The sequence below is a fragment of the Neomonachus schauinslandi genome, chromosome 8 (assembly GCF_002201575.2).
Source record: "Neomonachus schauinslandi chromosome 8, ASM220157v2, whole genome shotgun sequence".
Lineage (NCBI taxonomy): Eukaryota > Metazoa > Chordata > Mammalia > Carnivora > Phocidae > Neomonachus > Neomonachus schauinslandi.
In genome coordinates this window covers 21,580,486-21,601,691 of record NC_058410.1, presented here as the reverse complement: position 1 = coordinate 21,601,691, position 21,206 = coordinate 21,580,486, and the positions used below count along the sequence as shown (strand labels likewise).

General features: G+C 41.2%; 1 protein-coding gene across 1 annotated transcript in view; it reads left to right on the top strand.

Moving 5' to 3' along the window:
- Positions 1-1,014: 1,014 nt before the first annotated feature.
- Positions 1,015-21,206, top strand: part of STX11 (syntaxin 11) — a 35,005-nt gene continuing 14,813 nt past the window's right edge. Inside the window, exon 1 of the mRNA XM_021693411.1 lies at positions 1,015-1,447. The gene's annotated coding sequence lies outside the window, so the exon portion shown is untranslated. The remainder of the gene's footprint in view (positions 1,448-21,206) is intronic.

Here is a 21,206-nt window from a genome sequence, read left to right as displayed (position 1 = left end):
TGTCTCCTTAGGCTCCTCTAGGCTGTGGCAGTTTTTCAGACTTTCCTTGTTTTTGATGACATTGACAGCTTAGAGAAGTATTGATGAGGTATTTTGTAGGATGTCCCTCTGCTGGAATTTGTCTGATGTTTTTCTTATGATAAGCTGGGGTTATGGGCCTGGGAAGGAAGGCCACAGAGGTAAAGTGACATTTTCATCACATATCAAGAGTGTATACTATCAATATGATTTATGACTGTTAATGTTGACCTTGATCATTTGGCCAAGATCGTGTTTTTTAGGTGTCTCCATTGTGAAGTTACTCTTTTTCCCCCTTTCCATACCTTACGTTTTGGGATTAGTCACTCTGAGCAAGGAGTGGGAAGTTGTGCTTCGCATAAATTTTTACAAGTTCTTCTGCATCTCCTCTCCACCATTTATTTATTCATTCAACTACTTATATCATTAGGAACTCATGGATTTTCTTTTTACTTTGATTGCAGTCTACTACCACTATTTATTTTGTTGATCAAATTGTTCTAGCTTCAGCCATTGGAAACTCTTTCTGTTGGCTTCTGCATTTCTCTGAAAATTCCCCATCAATGAAGGCTTTTTTTTTTTTTTTTTTTTTTAGCATTTCCTAACTTTTGAGCCTCAGTCTTATTTTTCAAGATACTTACCACCATTCCGCGTAATATACCCTTAATCCGTTTATCTTTCCGCACTGGAATGCCAGGTCTTCGAGGGCAGGGTCTTGGAGCTATTTTTATCCAGGGTAGTATCCTCAGTCCTTGAGTGGACAACTCAGTTGGTACTGAATGAATGAATGTACCCGGCTGGGGCTCAGGGCTACTTGAGAGGGGTGGGTCGGAGGGGGCTCTGGCAAGACCGTGCTCAGCCTCCCTGCCCGCCTCCTGGCGGGTCCCATCAGGTGCAGGGCCGGCCCCAGCCTCTCGCACTCACACCCACACTCAGAACCGGCTGCACGGGTCCGGCCGGCAAACGTCACCAGCGCCAGGGGGATTCCCGGGGAAAGTCCGATGCCTCCGGCCCCCCTCCCCGCGCGGGGGTGGGGGAGCGGGTGAGGTGCCTCGGTCAGCACGCGGAGAGGGCCTGTGGGCGCCCATGAGAGGGGAGGCGGCTGGAGCTGACCCGCAGGGGCGCACGGACTCCGGGCGGGGCGGGGACCGACGCGCGGGCGGCCGGCGCAGTCGTCCCGGGGCGGGGCCTGCTCCCCCAGCTGCGGGCGCTGCAGACACCAGGGGCTGGGCCGGCGGCGTCCAGATGCGGCGGCGGCGGCGCGGAGCTCGGGCGGCTGAGGAAGAGCCCAGTCCCCGCCGCGGGAGGCGCCGGGAGCCTCGCCGCCAGGAGTCGCGCGACAGGTTTCCTTCCTTCTCACGACTCCCAGCGTAGGACCGGCGCCCGCGCAGGACAGGGCTTCCCGGTCGCGCGCTCGGTCCAGTTCCTGGTTCGTTTTTTCCCTTTGTACCTCTTTGTCTCTCCTTAACTGGCCCAGGAGCGAGGATGCGCCCCGCTAGGCTGTGCGCGGAGAGCCGCGGGGGACGCCGGGGTGGCCTCGCTGGCTGGGCTTCGAGGGATGTCTTTGGGGGGATCTCGGGTCTGGCCGCGGTGCTCACGCCGCCGCCTCGCGCCTCAGCGAACTCGGCCCTGGGTTTCTCATGTACAGCGAGTGACTTTTTTTTTTCTCTCAGTGGGCAAGGGACTACGCATTTAGGGCTGCATTGAAATTACTTCGGGTTCCTGTTGATAGGCTTCCCTTACAAAGTGTGCACCTAAGACTACTTTGGTTTTAAGTCGAGAGGCTGAAGTTCTTTTGAATTACCGGGGACATTACTTCGGTGCGATCGCCTGTTCACTTCCTATTTTATTTTTATTAATTAATTAATTTATTTATCAACTTATTTATTTATGAGAGAGTGAGCGGGGGTAGGGGCGGGGGGGGGCAGAGAGAGAGAGAGAATCTCAAGCAGGCTCCACGCTCAGCGCAGAGCCCAAGAGGGGGCTTGATCTCAGGACACTGAGATCATGACTTGAGCCAAAATCAAGAGTCTGCCGCTTAACCAACTGAGCCACCCAGGTGCTGTTCACTCCCTATTTTAGGTTGCACTTTCTCAAAAACACCAGAATGGGTACTTCTTGACTTGAACTTGACAATATGACTCAGGAGCCAGGAAATACGGAGAAATTGATATTGCCTTGAGCTAGTTCCTTCCAGGCCCACATAAAAAAGACTTTATTTTTAGAAGAATGAAGACAAGAAATAGTGGCAAGGTGACTGCCAGAGCCACACAGCCCTGAGAGGGAATTCTAGACTCCTCTGACACTAGTTGAGATGTGTATTACTTCCTGTGGTTCTCATGCACTTGTTGAAGCCGTTTCTCAGCAAAGGGAGGAGTTGTTATTTCCACACGGGTATCCAAAAATGACTCACAGGGCTGCTCTTTTAATTGTGAGACTTTGTTAATGAACTTTTGAAAAGTGAGGTTCACTCTGGGTGTGTGTAAAGTAAGACTAAGATATAAAGTGCGTGCACTGCTAAACTGGGGCTGGTGGTATAGGAAGTAACAGTTCAAGTTTTCAGTTTCCTAAAGCACCTGATGGTACAGCCTACCAGCTAGGGTCACTAGGCTGATGTAAGATAACCATTCAAATCATGTGCTTTGCTGCAGAGGCCCAAGAGAAAGTTAAGTTCATTGTTCAATAACCAAGTGTTACTACTTTCACTGGTATGGTATGGTAGAAATATGTCATTTTACATAGTGATTGAATGTCACTCTCTGAATCCAAATATTTTGGACAGTTTGTCTTTAGTAAATTAGTGCCACATGAAAATATTTGAAGATGGTGGATACCTGTTGGAGGTGAGATATTAACATATTTAAGCTGATAGGTCCCATTGCAGCTGGGTAGTGGCTCTTGGGAAAGGACTGTGCACTGTCTCAACACACAGTAGAGAAAGGGACAGCATCTCTGTTGGAGCTGAGTTGAGCTGAGGTCAGCCCAGCAAACAGTTACCAGGCACCTTCTTTGTGCCACGCTTTTCACAGAGGTCTGGTTATACAATTGTAAATAAGACAGGATGCTGCTGAAAAGGGCCATAAACACTAGTGTGGAAGGTTGGAAAATCCAATGAAGGAGATGGGCACTTTGACAAATCTGTGTCCACAGAAGAGCTTCTGTCTTGATATATTTCTGCAGATCTGGGATTTTGAATGAACTGTGTCATCATTGCTGGAAGAATGAGGAAAGTTTTGAGTTTGATCATCTACTTGTCTTTGTAGATAGCCTTTTGTGCTTATTCAGTAAGCATTTCATTCAATGAGTGATTTAACAATGTATTAATTAGAAAGGAATGATTCTTAAAGTGTTTGAATTAACCATATTTCATATTATTTATAACCATGTAAAAAGAAACTGAGTCTGTTATTACCCCTAGACAGTTGCAGGCACTTAGAGTTACTTACCTTTTAAAAACAGAGTGGCTAGTTAATGGCCTATAACTTTATAACACCATATTGAAACAACTTTCTGATTATTGTTTTTTTATAGTTCAAATCAATCTTTTCCAACACATCATAGCTGTACAAGTCAAAATGACTAAATCTACTGTGTCACAGTCTATTGTTGAGATTGACGTCTGCTGAGGTACTTTTGGACTTGATGCCAAAATATATTCAATTTCTACAATTCCATAAGGTATTCCAACTAGTGGGGGAAACAATGCTAAACTTGAGACAACTCATTCTCAATTTCCATATTTCATTTCTCCCTCAAGGGCGTCAAAGTTACTTTTTCTATGAGAAAGAAAGGATTGAGTGTGTTCTTCATCATTGTATTCCCTGACCTTGGTACAGGCATTACTCATGGCAGGTGTTAGGAAGTATTTATTGATTAAATAATGAGCCTCAGTGTAAGAGGGGGAGCTGTCGGGCAGATGGAGGGATAGTTGACCCAGTGGAAGAATCAGCGCTGTACTGTTAGGGAACTCCAGCCTGGTCAGTATGGGCACGGGGTGAGGGCTAGGGAGACAGACTGGGCCACATTACAAAGTCCCATGTGCCATGTTGGACCTGTGACTTTATCCCGTAGAAGACTTCAGCAGGTGAATGATATTGCCAGATATGTGTTTTGGAAAGACAATTTAGAATCAAGATGGAGAATAGATTGGATGAGCACAACACCAGCCTTATGGGAGACACACAGGAGATTACTGTAATATTTGAGAAGAGAAATTGGAGAAGGCTTGAGTCAGGCAGTGATAGTGAGGAGTGGAAAAGAGGGAAGGAGCTGACATGTCTAATAGGCAGAACTTGGCCACATCTTTAGGGGTGGGCAGTGAGGGAGAGGAAAGAGTTTAGGATGACTCCTACATTCCTAGTTAATGACTAGGATGGGAACCTAAGTAGAATAGGTTTGTGCTAAAGGACCATGAGGCCCTTATACAGTGCTTGGCACATAATCAGTGCTCATTAAAATTTTTGAATGAGTAATAATAGCTAAAATGTATAGAGTGCTTATTAGTGCCAGGCACTATTCTAGGCTCATTATGTGACTTCAGTCTTCTACTTCTCATTGCATCCCTGTGAGTTAGGTACTACAATTGACTGCTTTTGACAGGTGAAGTAAGCGTAATGTTAGTAACTGATAGAGCTAGCAATTGATCCCATGCACTTGGTTCCAGAGCTTACATTCTGAACCACATTGCTTTGACATGGTATCTCTAAGAATGAATGAATGAATGAATGAATGAATGAGTGAGTGAATGAGTAAGTGAATGAATGAATGAATGAATGAAGTCTCAGACACTGTGGTATACTCAAATTGGAGTCATTGTCTTGATGCCAACAATTCTTTCTCGTCCAGGGATGGCCCAATATATAAGATGGGCCCTCAGTGGCCCTATTGTGCTGCATGGCATCGCTCCCCCTACCTTCACCCCTAGATATATTTGGTTGATCTAAGAATAAGCCTAGAAACTTCCCTTATCTTTACATCCCACCCTGAAGTATTTAATCAGTTGCTCCTCACAGTCTGGGGAAAGCAGCTTTTTCTGCCCGAGTGTCCTGTCTCCACGCTTTAATAAAACCACCATTTTGAACTAAAACAAAACAAAACAAACAAACAACAACAACAACAACAAAACAGAAGGAATAAGCCTAGAATAATCAGAAAATTTCTCCTGGGAATTTGAAACACTTTTATGGAGACTCACTCTGGCTGTGAGTTTCCAGAACTTCAACAAATGTGTCTTTAGAGCTGCCTAGATTACCACTCTCCCCAAACGCTGAATGTTCACTGCTTTGCATTTCTTGGATGTAGTCAATGATCTGTTGCAGAAATCTGTAGTATCCCTCTTGTGGGGAAACAGAGAAGTTGGCCAGGGAATATTAATCTACAGAGCAGGGTCCAATGGTAGAAGAACTGCTAACAAATTCAGGCAGGTGCATAACTCCAAATCTTATACTCCCGGTTTGTGATCTACCTTCTGGGGCCTGTTTTATTCTGGTTTTACCCCGAAGCAGGTCTTGCCTCTAACTTCCAGAATCTTACTAAGTGAAGCTGGCCTGCAGTGTCCCCTGTTTTCTTGATTATAACTAGGCAAAATGACTCAGATTTCTAGGGGTTGGGACCTATTTTCTATTTTTAGTATCCAGATAGATTCTTTTGGTCCCAATAAAGGTATTTTTGACAAACAAGCCAAGCTCCCCAGTTCCCCCCAAAATCTGGCCTCATCTCTTCACTGTTCTCATTATTTCATGAGTTAGATTAAGATTTTGATATTTGTTCAGCAAGCGGGGTCTAATTATCTTTTTCTCAAAAACCTCTACTTTGAACTATTTAAGGATTACAAATACTGAATTGATGTTCTACCTAAACTGAATCAGCAAACTCATCTTAAGGTTGAAGTTTTAAAATATTTTCTCCATGCATGAAGGAAATGTTTCATTCAGGATCTCTTCAGGCTTAACAGGAAAACAAGGTATTTATAGCTACCCCCTATATGGGGAGACACTATATGGGGAGACATGTCTTTCCACTATATGGAAGACACGAAGCCTTCTGGAATGATCCAACCCACATGATCACCCTTTGTTCTGAATTCCTGTATGCCTATCTGTAATTCATTCAGTACTCAAATAATAAGAAAGGGAAGGATTTTGGTTAATATTTCATGTGGGTTTCTCTTGCCTCTTCTTTTTAACTGTGGTTTCTCTGAGAGCAGAGAATCACTGAAGTTGGGGGCTTTCATAAGTCTCTCAGCTTCCTTCCAGTTATAATCATTCTGTGACTTTTGCTGATAATAAAGCCATCTGTCAGATTAAGTCATTCATTAGCCACTCCTTCTTAGTCTGTGAATACCAGACATTATTTGTATATCTCATTTAAGTTCTTGGTAAGGCTCAGTAATTTGGTAATTTTTAATATAAAGCATAGTTTTAGAATTGATAATTTCCACTTATTCTTCGTGAACTAAATCAGTGTTTTCAACTTGATTTGTGTATTGTGTTGTTTTTTTTTTTTTCTTTTCTTTTTAGTAGGTACTGTATCAAGGTAATCCAGAAAATACTTAGTTGCCTGGAAAAGTATTCCTCATTTTATATACTTGTTTCTCTGTTCAAAGATGTAAAAGATATTCCATTACTCATTGTGTAACTTATTGGGTAAAAATGTGAATTCTGACTTTACAGAGGAGTGGAAATTGCTCTGTTGCTGTCTTCATATGGAAACAGAGTGAACAAATATTGTTCTGTCTTCTCTTTCAGTTTCAGGATTGTGGTAGAGCACATCTGACCTCCTGGCTTTATTTCTAATTTTTTTTATTTTGTGCCTAGCTGTATTGATTAGTAACACAAATCTGTTGATTTGAGAAAGTAGCATACAGTGTGTAAGCTGAATGGTATCATATTGGTAGATATCCTACATCCTTCGTCCTTCTTCCTTGATTACTGCACGGTAAACCAGGATATAGAGATGTTAGATGATAGTATGATGTAGCTCTTCTTTAGTTACAAAGTACTCTCATATATGTTTTCTCTTTTAATTCTCATAAAAACCTGGCAAAACAGAAATGGTAAGTATTATTGTTGTTGTCGTCTGTATTTGAATTCTATACTTGAGGAAGGACACACTTGGAGAAATTAAGTGACCACTGGATTACCCAAGAAGTCAGGTACAGAGGCCCACTACACTGTGCTGGCAGTGCTTGACTGAAAAAGGCAAGTTCAGCAACTTCGGTCACATTCCCTGCAAATAGACTGTGAGGTTTGCATCCAGGAGGTTTATCAGAAGATGCTGTGGGAACAGCACTTGTCAGGGAGAGAGAGCCTCAGGATTATGCAGAGGGAGAGACTGAACTTCAGTGCATGTACAATGGGGGCCTCAATAGGAGGAAACTTTGGAGCAGGAATGGCCCTTCAGAATTGTTCCGCAAGCAGGGGAGCTAGTCATCTGCATTCCCTGCATTGACAAGTCACTGGATATGGGCTACACCCAGGCATGAGGTGCAGTCTTGGACTAAGCAGCTTCCTTCAGTCAAAGGCAATTCCTGGAGCTCTGAGCCTTCAGTAGCCAACATTTCTGGCAATTGGGGGAATTGAGGGCCTTGGTCCTGAAGGGGGTCAGAATATCACATCATCCACAACCATTGTATGGAAGAAAGCATTCTCCTCTGCTGCAGCCTTGTTTGTGTCTTTCCGACCCAGACTGTTGCCCTGCTGAGTGGAGCCCAGAAAGTTGGCATTTTTTCCAAGGCCCTTAAGGATTTAGAATAGCTGACCAGATAGCAAGAAGACAAAGTAGGCTTAATCCTAGGAAGATGAGGAGCAGAAGGGGAACCCAGTGAGGGAAGGCTGGGATGAGTGGCGTGTAGGTGCCTCATAGAAAACTAACTTCTGATCCCACAGCTAGCAAAAAGCCCTTGGCTGTCCAGACCCAGAACAAAAGTGTAATGCATACTGGCCTTTGCTGTGATTCTGGGCTTTACCATTGTTGAATGGCAAACAATTTTGTGATATTAACCTACATTCTCTATCTCTTTTCTCCCTTCTTCCCTCTCTCATCTTTCACACCTTTGAAAAGCCCCAGACCAGTCCAGTGACTCTCAATATGTAGCCTGTAGATTATAATCATCAGAATTACTTGGGATCTTTAAAAACAACCCCCCAAACCAAACAACAACAACAAAGAAAACAGAAAGTCCAGGCCCACGTTTGATATCTATTGAAACAGAATCTTTAAGAGTGGAGCCTATGAACTGATATTTTCAAAAAATTTTCTACAGATGACTTTTATACATACTATATTTTGAGAACCACTGACCTAAGCTGTTATGCTTTTGATGGTGACCAAGCCTAGTGGGATTCTTCAAATAAGAAGTTATGAAAACTGTGGAACAACAGAGGAACACATGAGCCTTAATTCCAGCAGGTTTGATAGAACAACATTTACTCCTTGTCTTTCATAGCATATCTCTGGTGTGGCCATGAAATACTGTCCCGAATTCCTTGGCTGGTTTTGTCCCAGATTGCTGGAAAGAGAGAGGGATGAGTCTGACTTGGCCTTTTACTAGCTGGGTAAGAGAGGCCAAATTCCTCAAATAGGCATAGGGGAGAAGTCAGTGAATTTATAGGAATCAGTAAACTTTCTGGGAGAATAAGAAGATTCTAAGAAATTTTATCTCAGATGAAGCTTTGACGTGCTATCTTATAACTTTAAATGACCATCCAATAGGATGAGAACGAGAACTATGACAAGAAAATATATTATCTTATTCATTGAAATAAGGAATAATTACTGTTCTTCAAAGGGAAAGGCACTTTTAAACCTACCAATTCTGAGTCTGGTCATTGCAGGAAGTATCAGTCACCTAAAGAAGAGGCTGATAAACTCCTAGGACATTTTGATGCTGTATGCTGGGTGCTCTGGGGTACATGGCAAGCACAATAGGTACAGCCCCTGTGGAACTTACGGGCAAGCAGAGAGGATGGGGAGTCAAACAGTTAACAATAGCATATAGTAAATATCAGGAAAGAGGAAGCGCCAGAAAGTGTGAGATCATAGAGCCAGTCATCCAGCTTAGTCTGAGGTTAGAGAGTTTCCCATTCTTCTGAAACATATAAAAATAGAAGCTACAAGGCTGGCTTTGGTTCTAAGACAAAGGGCCTCTTTGTAACAAAGGAAAATCTTTTGGTCTATCTAGTTTAAAATCGACCAATCCTTTGTGTGTGTGTGTGTGTGTGTGTGTGTGTGTGTGTCTGTCCAGTATGTAAGCACACACTTTGGCAAAGAGAGGTCAAGAACATGACTCTTTCATTTAATGAGGAAAATAGATAGCAGGGAGCAGAGAAGGAAGTCTGTTGTATCTCATTTGATGTGCCATTGCTTGAAGTTAATTAATGTTTTAACATGTAATACATAGTAAAAGAAAATACATGTAAAGCTCTGAAAATCATGGGCTTATATCCCAGTTTTTTAAAAGTTAATTTTAAGAATCTGATGACTATGGCCTTGGAGGGTACTTGACAGCTTTGCCTCCAGGCTCTGTTACAGATCAAGTTTGAAGCACATTTTCTCAGAGGTCAGTGTCTGTTCTCGCTCCTCATCTTCCTGCTTCACATTCTTGGCCCTGGTGAGAGAGGATTCAGCAGTGGTGTTGAAGTTCGGAGCCTCCGCCTGTCCTGGCAGCTCACACTGGGCCCTTGTTCTGATAAACTCAGAACAAGGTGCTTGCCCTTTTCTGGTCAGTTTTTGCTCTTTTAGTATTTCTGTATCGGCTTCTTTCTCCCCATAAATTATAAACTTCGTCAACTTAGAGAGGAATAAATTCTTGCTACTCAATTATACCAGCCTAGTTGCTTAATATTCTTCTCCTTCACTATTACTTTTTGATGGTATGCCTCTTCATATACTAACATTTTACATATAACTGATCTACTCCTCAATGTTGTGTTCATGTCCACTAATCTAAGTTTTATGTTTGCAAAATTATTATGCTTTTAATTATTGTCTTATGACAAGTGGTAATATCTGCTAGGGCGCTCCCCATTTCACGAGTGCTATTTTCTTTTCAATTTATAAAAAAACTTTAATCATTTATTATTTGAGTTTCATTTAAGGATCATTTTCTTTTTTAGAATTTTTTTTAACCCTGGCAGGAATTTTGGATTTAGTTCAGTCAAAAAAATTAACTTGGGGGAGAATTCCAGATTCCATTCATAAATGCGTCTAAATGTTCATTCTAAAGTGGAATCTGTAAAAAGATGGTTCTCTAAGAAAGAGAGAGAGAAAGAAGTAAGCAGGAAGGATGGAGAGCTTCTGGTTACCCCTCAGCCAAAATTTATAGCATTGCCCTTTTAGCTAGTGTTTTGATTTCCGAAAGCCTATTTTGTTCTTTTTTTCCTGCTTGCTTCTCTCTCTCCCTTTCTCTCCCCCTTCCTTGCTTTCCTTTCTCTAGTTTTTAATTTTATCAAACATTCATACATAATTAAAGATTCAACTAGTTCTATAAAACTAATGAACAATGAAAGTCTAATGAAAAAGGTTCAGGGGCACCTGGGTGGCTCAGTCAGTTAAGCGTCTGCCTTCGGCTCAGGTCATGATCTCAGGGTCCTGGGATCCAGCCCCGCATTGGGCTCCCTGCTCAGCAGAGAGTCTGCTTCTCCCTCTCCCTCTGCCTCTGCTGCTCCCCCTGCTTGTGCTTTCTCTCTGTCAAATAAATAAATAAAATCTTAAAAAAAAAAAAAAAGAAAAGAAAAAAGGTCTCTTTCTATTTCATCTCCCTCTCCCCCAAGGCACATACGTTTACTATACCTTTTCTTTATTGTGTTTACTATGTTTACTGATTCTTTTGGTATTTATATTTATATCTCTAAATAACATGCTTCTATTACTATTTCTTGATTTTTCCATTTTGGGCATTATCTGTTGATTTCCCTGTACAGAAGATAATGATTTAGCTCATTTTAGCCCTCACTGCCAGAGATATGCACCTCTCTTATTCCTTCATCCCATCCTCTCAATACAGCAGAATCCTAATTTGAGTTAGATCAGTATTTAATAATTATATGCTTATGATTATGAGCATGCTAATCACAGGAGATCCATGTTTTATATCAAGATTACTCTCCTATAACCACATAATCTGTTTTTACTTTCCTGGAGGTTAATTGCCTGGGTTTGTTGCTGTTTTTGTTAGTTTAGTTTTATTTATACTTACAACCTATTCAATCCCAAATTGTCTAAATCTCCTCCCAAGAAATTTTGACCCATCAGTAATTCTGAGTTTCATCTTTCTGAAGAAATCTCTTGTGTCGCCTACTCACCTAATCTAGACAGATGGTCTTTCCAGTCAGGTGCCCAGCTCTCATCTTAGAGTTTCCCTTGCCATCATCCTGGGCTGCTCTCTGCCTCTCTCCTCTGTTGGATTTCAGGTTAAGATTCTATAGTCTGTGTCTTTTTTGCTTCACTTCCTTGTTTTGTTGGAATGCATTCCCCAGTCTCTTCCCGAGAAAGAACATAGGAATCTTTTTTTGAGACTTTGTCTATCTGAACATGTTTTTATTCTACTTCATATTTGATTGATGGTTGGCTGAGCTTAGAATTCTGGGTTGAAAATATATTTTCCTCAAAAGTTTAAAGGCATTGTCCCATTATTTTTTAGTTTCCAGTGTTTTGCCATTTAGAAGTCCAAAGCGTCTTGACTCTTGATGCTTTGTAGGTGATCTGTTTCTTTACCCACCCCCCACCACCTTATGATGTGTTCTCTCTGAAATTCTTGTAATTCAGAATTTGAAATTAAAGTACTGGACCTCCAAACTCCTCATCATCTCTTTATTATTATTATTTTTAAAGATTTTTAAATTTATTTGAGAGAGAGAGAGGAGACAGTGAGAGAGCACGAACTGGGGGACGGGCAGAGGGAGAGGGAGAAGCAGACTCCCCGCTGAGCAGGGAGCCCAGTGCAGCTTGATCCCTGGGCCTTGAGATCATGACTGGAGCAGAAGGCAGACTCTTAACCAGCTGAGCCACCCAGGCGTCCCAATTCTGTTTATTATTTTTAACCTCTTTATTTTTTACTTTGCACTTTATGGAAAAGATCTCTCATTCTCCTGCCTGTAGAATATGGGGCGCTGTGCTGGACAATAGGTGAAAGAGGAGGACTTGGAGGTCCACATTTCATATAAAAAACATTCTCCTCATCCTCCTCTCTTCAGATAAGTACCTCTCTCCTGGTATAGCTTCAGAGTCTAGCCTGTACTCTCCTGCCAAGGGGGGATAAGGGGTGACAGGTCCTTTTCCTTCTTAAAAAGGCTTTCACCAAACTTAGTTGTTACTCCACCATCACCTCCCTTTTCAGAGGTACTCGGCCTTTCGTTCTGATTCCAGGGTATTTATCTCATGGTTGTTTCTTGGTCTTCTCCACTGTTAGCTTAGGATTCAACTTTTTAAAATATCTGCTAGGCAGGGGCACCTGGGTGGCTCAGTCGTTAAGCGTCTGTCTTTGGCTCAGGTCATGATCCCAGGGTCCTGGGATCAAGCCCCGCATTGGGCTCCCTGCTCAGTGGGGAGCCTGCTTCTCCCTCTCCCACTCCCCCTGCTTGTGTTCCCTCTCTCACTGTCTCTCTCTCTGTTTCAAATAAATAAATAAAATCTTTAAAAAAATTGTTTAAAAAAATAAAAATAAAATATCTGTTAGGTTAGTTATCTCTCGCCCACTTGCTTTACAGCTTCCAGAATTTTATTGTTGCTCTCTTCTCTCCGCTCTTTCTCCCTGTTGGCTTATGCCGTTGTGAAAATTCTTTTAGTAGGATTTTGGAAGGGAGCAGAAATACTGTTTAATTTACCATTTTATCCAGAATATAGAGGTCATCTTTAAAAATACAAATGTGTTTTCTAGAATGAGTGGTAAATTAAGCTACAAGCACATAAGAACAGATATATTCATCAAAATAGCTATTATTGCCTTAAAAAGTAGAGACTGAACATAGGACTGGGATGTTTAAGTGGATAAGTTTGGATTTGCCTGAGGAGTAGGGAGGGGTGAGGGTCATCTCTGATTGGAGGGCATATCTAGAAGGAGGGCAGGATAAAATGGCCATAGTGGTGTTTCTTTAGGCCAAGATAGATTGAGGGCAGTAAGTAAAAAGCAAATAACTCAACTATCATCTACAAATTTTCTGTTGATGTTCATGGAAAGTGTGTATGTTTACCATCACGAGTAAAACCGTAAGTATGCATTTGTTGAGAATTCACTCACTGTGTGTCAGGCACCTTATTGAGCACCCCTTGAGGTTGGTAGTGTTATTCCAATTTGCTCAGAGCAATTTGGGAGTTCAATGCAGGTTTATTAGACTTTGCTTCCTCTTTTAAATAGTAAACTATTACATCTTTGTGTCATAGTTGACAACAGTTGTTGAAACTAAGAAACTTCTTGTCATTGCACAGAAAACCGAAGTTGTAGCTCCCTCATTATCTTCATAGTTCTGTCTTTAAGTGTGTCAAAAATCAGGAAGTTGCATAAGTCGGTTTTGGTTTCAGCTCTGCCTGTACTTTAAGTATGTCAGAAGCTTATTTGACATTTCTGAATTTGCATTTTTTTCTTTAAAAGTGCTTTCTGGGGCGCCTGAGTGGCTCAGTCGGTTAAGCGTCTGCCTTCGGCTCAGGTCATGATCCAGGGTCCTGGGATTGAGCCCTGCGTCGGGCTCCCTGCTTGGTGGGGAGCCTGCTTCTCACTCTCCCTCTGCCTGCCACTCTCTCTCTGTGTCAAATAAATAAAATCTTTAAGAAAAAAAAGTGCTTTCTATAAGCTTTTTTTTTTTTCTGTTGTTGCTTATCCAAAAAAATACTTTGAAGGGACTGATGCCACATCTCTTTTGCTAACCTTATCCTCTCATATTGCCTGGCACATGGTAGGTACTCACCAAATACCCGTTGAATAAATGCATAAAAGTCTCTCTCATAGTAGCCCAGGCAAACACATGCATCCTGAAAGATATGCACAAGAACAGCAATCCCATAGCTTATTTTATGAATGTTACTTAAAAGCTAGTTAACAGGGTGCCCAACTTGGTTTATAAAAATAAAATAAACCTAACATGACATCATTTCTATGCTGTTATAAATATTTTAGCTAATAAAATTGAGATATTTTAATATAATGCTAAAATCTAATAAATGCTCAACAGGAAGTTATGGTACTTAAAATTGTATGCATTTTAAGGTTGTTGGAATTAACCTACAAGGATATTGACAGTCTGTGCATGGGGGAATAGATAAAATTATTCTTTAGCTAGAGAATTTTCCTCAATATTGGACAGATAGGAATTTTTTTAAAGATTTTGTTTGTTTATTTGAGAGAGAGGGTGAGAGAGAGAGAGCAAGCAAGGGGAGTGGCAGGGAGAGGGAGAGGCAGACTCCCTGCTGAGCAGGGAGCCCAATGCGGGACTCAATCCCAGGACCCTGAGATCATGACCTGAGCTGAAGGCAGATGCTTAACCAACTGAGCCACCCAGGCACCTGACAGATAGGAATTATCTATTGATTCCAATTATGAATATTACCACTACTACTGTAAAGATGCAACTTCCCTTTTATCCAAAATGGAAGCTCCCACATAAGGGAAATTGTAAATTCTGTTAATATTAAAACATCTGTAAGATTACTTCTCAGCACCTAAAGGTGTTGATTCTACATAGCACTAAACAGCACAACTGCTACGTGGAATGGTTTTTATTGGGGTAAATGTGTAAGAAGTTTGGTCAGCTCCTGCTTTCTAGTTTGTTACTTTTGTTTTGCAAGGAGCTGTTGTTTGTCTTCTTCGACAGGGATAATGTGAGATATTCATTTTGAAATAAAAGTTTTCATTATAAAGGAGTTTGTTCCCTTGTCCCTCCTTCATACAGTAAATGAAAAACATCAACTCCTACTTTGCTGTGGTTCTGAGTGAATATAGGGCATTAATAATCTGTCCCCTGAGTAGTTTAATAATATAGAAACTGGTAATAGAATAGTTGTGTGGTGTTAGAGGATCATTTTAGATCACATGGTCTGTACATGTTTCTTAAGGGGTAGTACTTGTAGTATTTTGAATAAACTACCTAGGGCAGTAAACTGATGATGGATGGCAATGGTAGAACATAATAATTTCTAATACCACGTTTGTAAAATACTTTCAGATATATAGAGTGCTTTTATATGCATTACTTACATCATTTAATGATCTCCTCCACCCCCACCTTCCCCCCAAAAGACCCTTATGAGATAGGTAATGTCATTACCATTTTACAGGTGAGGAACCTGCCACTCCAAGTCATGCGAAGTTTTGCTCGACTTTATACAGCTGGAGATGGAAGTGAGGATAAGTCCTCTGACAGCTAGCTGAGCACCCTCTCTCCTACACCAGATTTGCTTTCAGGACTCATGTCAGCTAGCTGAGGGGCAAGACTTCTTCCCTCCATGGTCCTATATCCAACTGGAAAGCAAAACAAAGCCTACCACTACTAACAACAAAACTTTACTTACTATTGGGGTGGGGAATAGGGCTTACCTTCGTGATGCATGTATGAGGGAGATGTTCAGGGGATGTTTACTGAATTAAAATTATTTATCTGCTCCCCAAAGAAAACCTGGTCACTGACTTTATAAACACTGAATCTTGAAGATAGCGGTCCTCAGACTGACAGAGCCCCTTAAGACTCTTCTACCGTCTCTGGGATGTGTGGAATTGGGATCACCATTTTGAGATTCTTAAACATGAAAGCAAAAAAGAAGGATTCTATTCCTTTTTAGAACTTCCTTCCCCTTTCCAAGTTGTTTTCATTGTTCCTGATTTCACCTGCACAAAAATGTTGGTGGTAGAGAATACAGAGGGACGTGCCCTACAGGCCTGCATCCCTGAGGGATGCTTCTGGCAGGAAGAAACCCCAGAGAACTCCTATGGTTTACTGTGGAACCATTCCATATTTCACAGTGTCAGGATCAGTTCTGAATGTTGTCTCTTAAGTATTCACAACCTTATAAGATAGAAAAGAGTCTGGATTGGTTATTTTATATATAGTTATTATATATAGTAGTATTAGATGATGTGAGATTTTTACTTTCCAAGTAAAACAATTCTGTATCATTTGATTTCTCTTCCTCCCCCTTCTTCTTTAAAAAAGAGCATGTGTTGGGACACCTGGGTGGCTCAGTCAGTTAAGCGTCTGCCTTTTGCTCAGGTCATGATCCCAGGGTCCTGTGATGGAGCCCTGCATCAGTCTCCTTGCTCAGCGGAGAGCCTGCTTCTCCCTCTCCCACTCCCCCTGCTTGTGTTCTTTCTCTCTCTGACAAATAAATAAAATCTTAAAAAATATAAATAAAGAGAGAAAAAAAAACGATGCTAAAAAAAAGATTATCTCACACACAAGCAACATCCACAAGAAAGGCCAGAAACTGTTTATAATGCAGCATGCTAAGTAAGAGTGCTTGAGTGGTGGGGGTAGGACAGTACAAAGACACAGCACTTTTAACCCTGGCTGAGTTTCAGTCTGATAAGAGGTTCTGAGAACTTGAAGAGCCAGTTTTGAAATGGAAGTAGACGGTTTCAAGTGTATCATAAGTCTGTCGTTCAGATTGCCAAAATAAAGAACACTGGGCAGACAAAAATGCAACTTCCAAACATGTCCACTGCCATGTTCCAAATGACCAGAGACGTTTCTTGCTATCATACTAAAAAGAATAAAAATTAGAGGGATGTGAACTAGGTTTGGAAGAAACATCAGAAATTGATTATGGCCCTATTAACCTCTCAGACTGTTAAAGGCAATCAGGGTACTTCTTTTCAGAGTTGTATACTCTGCTTAGGATTCCACATATGCTCAGGGAAATGTTAAGAGAGTGGCTAAGTGTTGAGCCAGTTCTGCCACCACTGGGTCTAGCCTGGACTGCTTTGCTTTCAGGGTTCCCAACAGTAAGACAGGGCAACGCCTAGAAGATGAGTGCTTTTCAAACCTCTGCTTATGCCACATTTCTTCTCTCTACCTTATCTTCCCCAACTATAAATACCTTCTGCATGGGATGGTGGACAGAATGAAATGAGATAATCCACATACAAGTCTTAGAAGAGTGCCTGGCAGAGTAAGCTCTCTTATATGCTGTTATTGTCTCTTTGTGATTTTTAATTCACTTAAAAAGCCAAAGGATATCCAGCAACTATAATTGTATAAATATTAGTATAAATAGTGCATTTGCTAATATACTACCAACAGTTTATGACCCATCTCACCTATAGTCATAAGTGAACACTCACGTTTGGCGGTTTAAATAATTTTTGTTTTAATGCCCTTATTGTAAAATCTCTTCTTTTCTGAGTACAAAAGCAACACATGCTCTTCTTTATTTTTATATTTATTTTTTATATTTATTCCTATATTTTTATCTTATTTTATTTTTTAAACTAAACAGTTTCTGGCCTTTCTTGTGGATGTTGCTTGTGTGTGAGATAATCTTTTTTTAGCATCGTTTTTTTTTTTTTTCTCTCTTTACTATGATTATGACCACAATCTTCAAAAGGAAAGGAAGGCTGTCCTCAGACATGTTGAGAAACACATACTCCTTTTTTTGTGTATGCTTTATATTAATGTTTGCATACAGTATGAACAGAATATTGTAAATGCACACTGCATTAAAATCCAAGTATGTAAGTGAACCATGATCATCAAGTAGGTGACATAGAGCATCACGACAGTCATATGGTACATGCTGCTTATGTTTGTGTTTTTATTTATTTTTTTACTTCCCTCCCAAAATCAGTTTTATTACTTTATTTCTTTATTTTTTATTTATTTTTTTAATTTAAATTCAATTAATTAACATATAATGTATTATTTGTTTCAGGGGTACAGGTGATTCATCAGTCTTATATAACACCCAGTGCTCATTACATCATGTGCCCTCCTTAATGTCCATCACCCAGTTACCCCATGCCCCCACCCCCCACCCCTCCAGCAACCCTCAGTTTGTTTCCTAAGATTAAGAGTCTCTTATAGTTCGTCTCCCTCTCTGGTTTCATCTTGTTTCATTTTTTCCTTTGTTCCCCTATGATCCTCTGCCTTGTTTCTTTTTTTAAATTTAAAAAAAAATTTTTTTAAAGATTTTATTTATTTATTTGACAGAGAGAGACATAGCGAGAGAGGGAACACAAGCAGGGGGGAATAGGAGAGGGAGCAGCAGGCTTCCCGCGAAGCAGGGAGCCCGATGTGGGGCTCGATCCCAGGACCCTGGGATCATGACCTGAGCCGAAGGCAGACGCTTAACGACTGAGCCACCCAGGCGCTCCATACCTTGTTTCTTAAATTCCACATATCAGTGAGATCATGTGATAATTGTCTTTCTCTGATTGACTTATTTTGCTTGGCATAATACCCACTAGTTCCATCCCCATCGTTGCAAATGGCAAGATTTCATTTTTTGATGGCTGCGTAATATTCCTGTGTGTGTGTGTGTGTGTGTGTGTGTGTGTGTGTGTGCGTACCACATCTTCTTCATCCATTCATCTGTCGAAGGACAACTGGGCTCTTTCCATAGTTTGGCTATTGTGGACATTGCTGCTATAAACATTGGGGTGCAGGTGTCCCTTTGGATCACTACATTTGTATATTTAGGGTAAATACCCAGTAGTGCAATTACGGGGTCGTAGAGTAACTCTATTTTCAACTTCTTTGGGAACCACCATACTGTTTTCCAGAGTGGCTGCACCAGCTTGCATTCCCACCAACAGCGTAGGAGGGTTCCCCTTCCTCCACATCCTTGTCAACATCTGTTTTTTCCTGACTTGTTAATTTTAGCCATTCTGGCTGGTGTGAGGTGGTATCTCACTGTGGTTTTGATTTGTATTTCCCTGATGCCAAGTGATGTTGAGCACTTTTTCAGGTGTCTGTTGGCCATTTGGACGTCTTCTTTGGAGAAATATCTGTTCATGTCTTCTGCCCATTTCTTGACTGGATTATTTGCTCTCTGGGTGTTGAATTTGATAAGTTCTTTATAGATATTGGATACTAGCCCCTTATCTGATAAGACATTTGCAAATATCTTCTCCCATTCTGTCAGTTGTCTTTTGGTTTTGTTGACGTGCAAAAGCTTTTTATCTTGATGAAGTCCCAATAGTTCATTTTTGCCGTTGCATCCCTAGCCTTTGGAGACATGTCTAGCAAGAAGTTGCTGTGGTCGAAGTCGAAGAGGTTACTGCCTGTGTTCTCCTCAAGGATTCTGATGGATTCCTGTCTCACATTTAGGTCTTTCATCCATTTTGAGTTTATCTTTGTGTGTGGTGTAAGGAAATGGTTCAGTTTCATTCTGCATCACTTCTGGACACTTCTGGGACTTCTCAGACCCAGCTCTTTGCATGTAGATCCTCCTGATCCTGAGACAATGAAAAACAACAACAAAAACCCCCAGTTATCTCCCCATACACACCTAACATAAAATGATGAAATAGGGAAAGAATAACCAAAAGACATAATCCATTAAAGCAAAAACATATTCACAGGATAAAAATAACCATCACATTTCCATGCCAATTCTATCCAGGTCTGTGTTGCTGGTACCCCCACTCCTGGGCCAGGGGGTGATTAATTAGGACCCAGTTCTGCGTCTCAGGACTGGTTCACGGCTACTCTCCACTGCTCCTGGCTCCACCTTCTGAAACTTTCCTCTTTTCCCCTAAGAAATGGCATATTTCTGCTTCTAAATATCTTCTTTAGCCTACTTCCTGCTCATAGGAAAGCAGGCATCCTGAGGCCTCTTTTCCTCTGAATTCTGTCTTGCCTTTGAGCTTATCAGGAAAATCCTCCTTAAAATCTTGTGGATTTCCTAAGAATCCCAGAGAGTCCCCGCCCCTAAAACTCATGTCCACACTTTTTTTTTCGAGACAAATCTCTCTCTACTTTGGGCCGAGTGTTACGCTGCCATGAAATCACATGTTTAGGCGTCTCAGAGTCCCTTTTGCCCCACTGAGAAGGTCTACAAGGCACCCCATTAAATTTTACCAAGGTCTTTATTCTGAGGTCATTTTTTCCTATACAAATCTTTTCTTCCAACTGAAGAGACTGAAGGTAAATGGTTTTATTTTCCAATCTCGTGAATTCTGGCTCTTCTCTCTTTTCTCTACATAATGCTTATTAAGTAGATCATTCAGGTTTTAGCACCCCTCTCTCTTGCAGAACCTTATATGCAGCTAGAAGCACTCAACGAACACTTTCAGCCTTCAGCCTGGAGACCTCTGCAGCTGGATCCAGCCTTCACTCTGTGTGCTTTCAGTCTTCTGTGCTGCCACAGAGACTGTCTGGCTGCTGCATAATACGGGTTGCCTTTCCCCCACGGCTGCATAGTTTCCTCATCCCTCTTTCCATCAACACTCACATTTTGCATGCCATTTTCCCAGTTTTTGCTAATAGCTACCTCACGGCTTTTCACCTGCTGTCTGGTCCCAAAGCCATTGCTGAATGTTTTAGATTTTTGTTATGGCAACATGCTACTTCTAAGCACCAATTTCTTTTTTCTCTTTCTTTCTTTTTTTTTTTTATAGATTGCGCAATTTATTAAACCACTGATAGTGGTAAATACATAGATTGTCTCCAATTTCCTAGCGGTCACAAGCTCTTATACTATATCTTTGTATATGTGTCTAATCATTTTATTGCGAATTCCAAAAAATGGTAGTGTTAGGTCAAAGGAGATATACATTTAAAATTTTAAAAAAAATTTTAATTTTTAAAAATTTTATTATGTTAGTCATCATACATAACATCATTAGTTTTTGATGTAGTGTTCCATGATTCATTGTTTGCTTATAACACCCAGTGCTCCATGCAATACGTGCCCTCCTTAATACCCATCACCGGGCTAACCCATCCCCCCACCCCCTCCCCTCTAAAACCCTCAGTTTGTTTCTCATTGTTCGTCTCCTCCTCCGATTCCCCCCCTTCATTTTTCCCTTCCTACTATCTTGTTTTTTTTTTTTTTTAACATATAATGTATTATTTGTTTCAGAGGTACAGGTCTGTGATTCATCAGTCTTACACAATTCACAGCGCTCACCATAGCACACACCCTCCCCAATGTCTATCACCCAGCCACCCCATCCCTCCCACCCCCCACCACTCCAACAACCCTCAGTTTGTTTCCTGAGATTAAGAATTCCTCGTATCAGTGAGATCATATGATACTTGTCT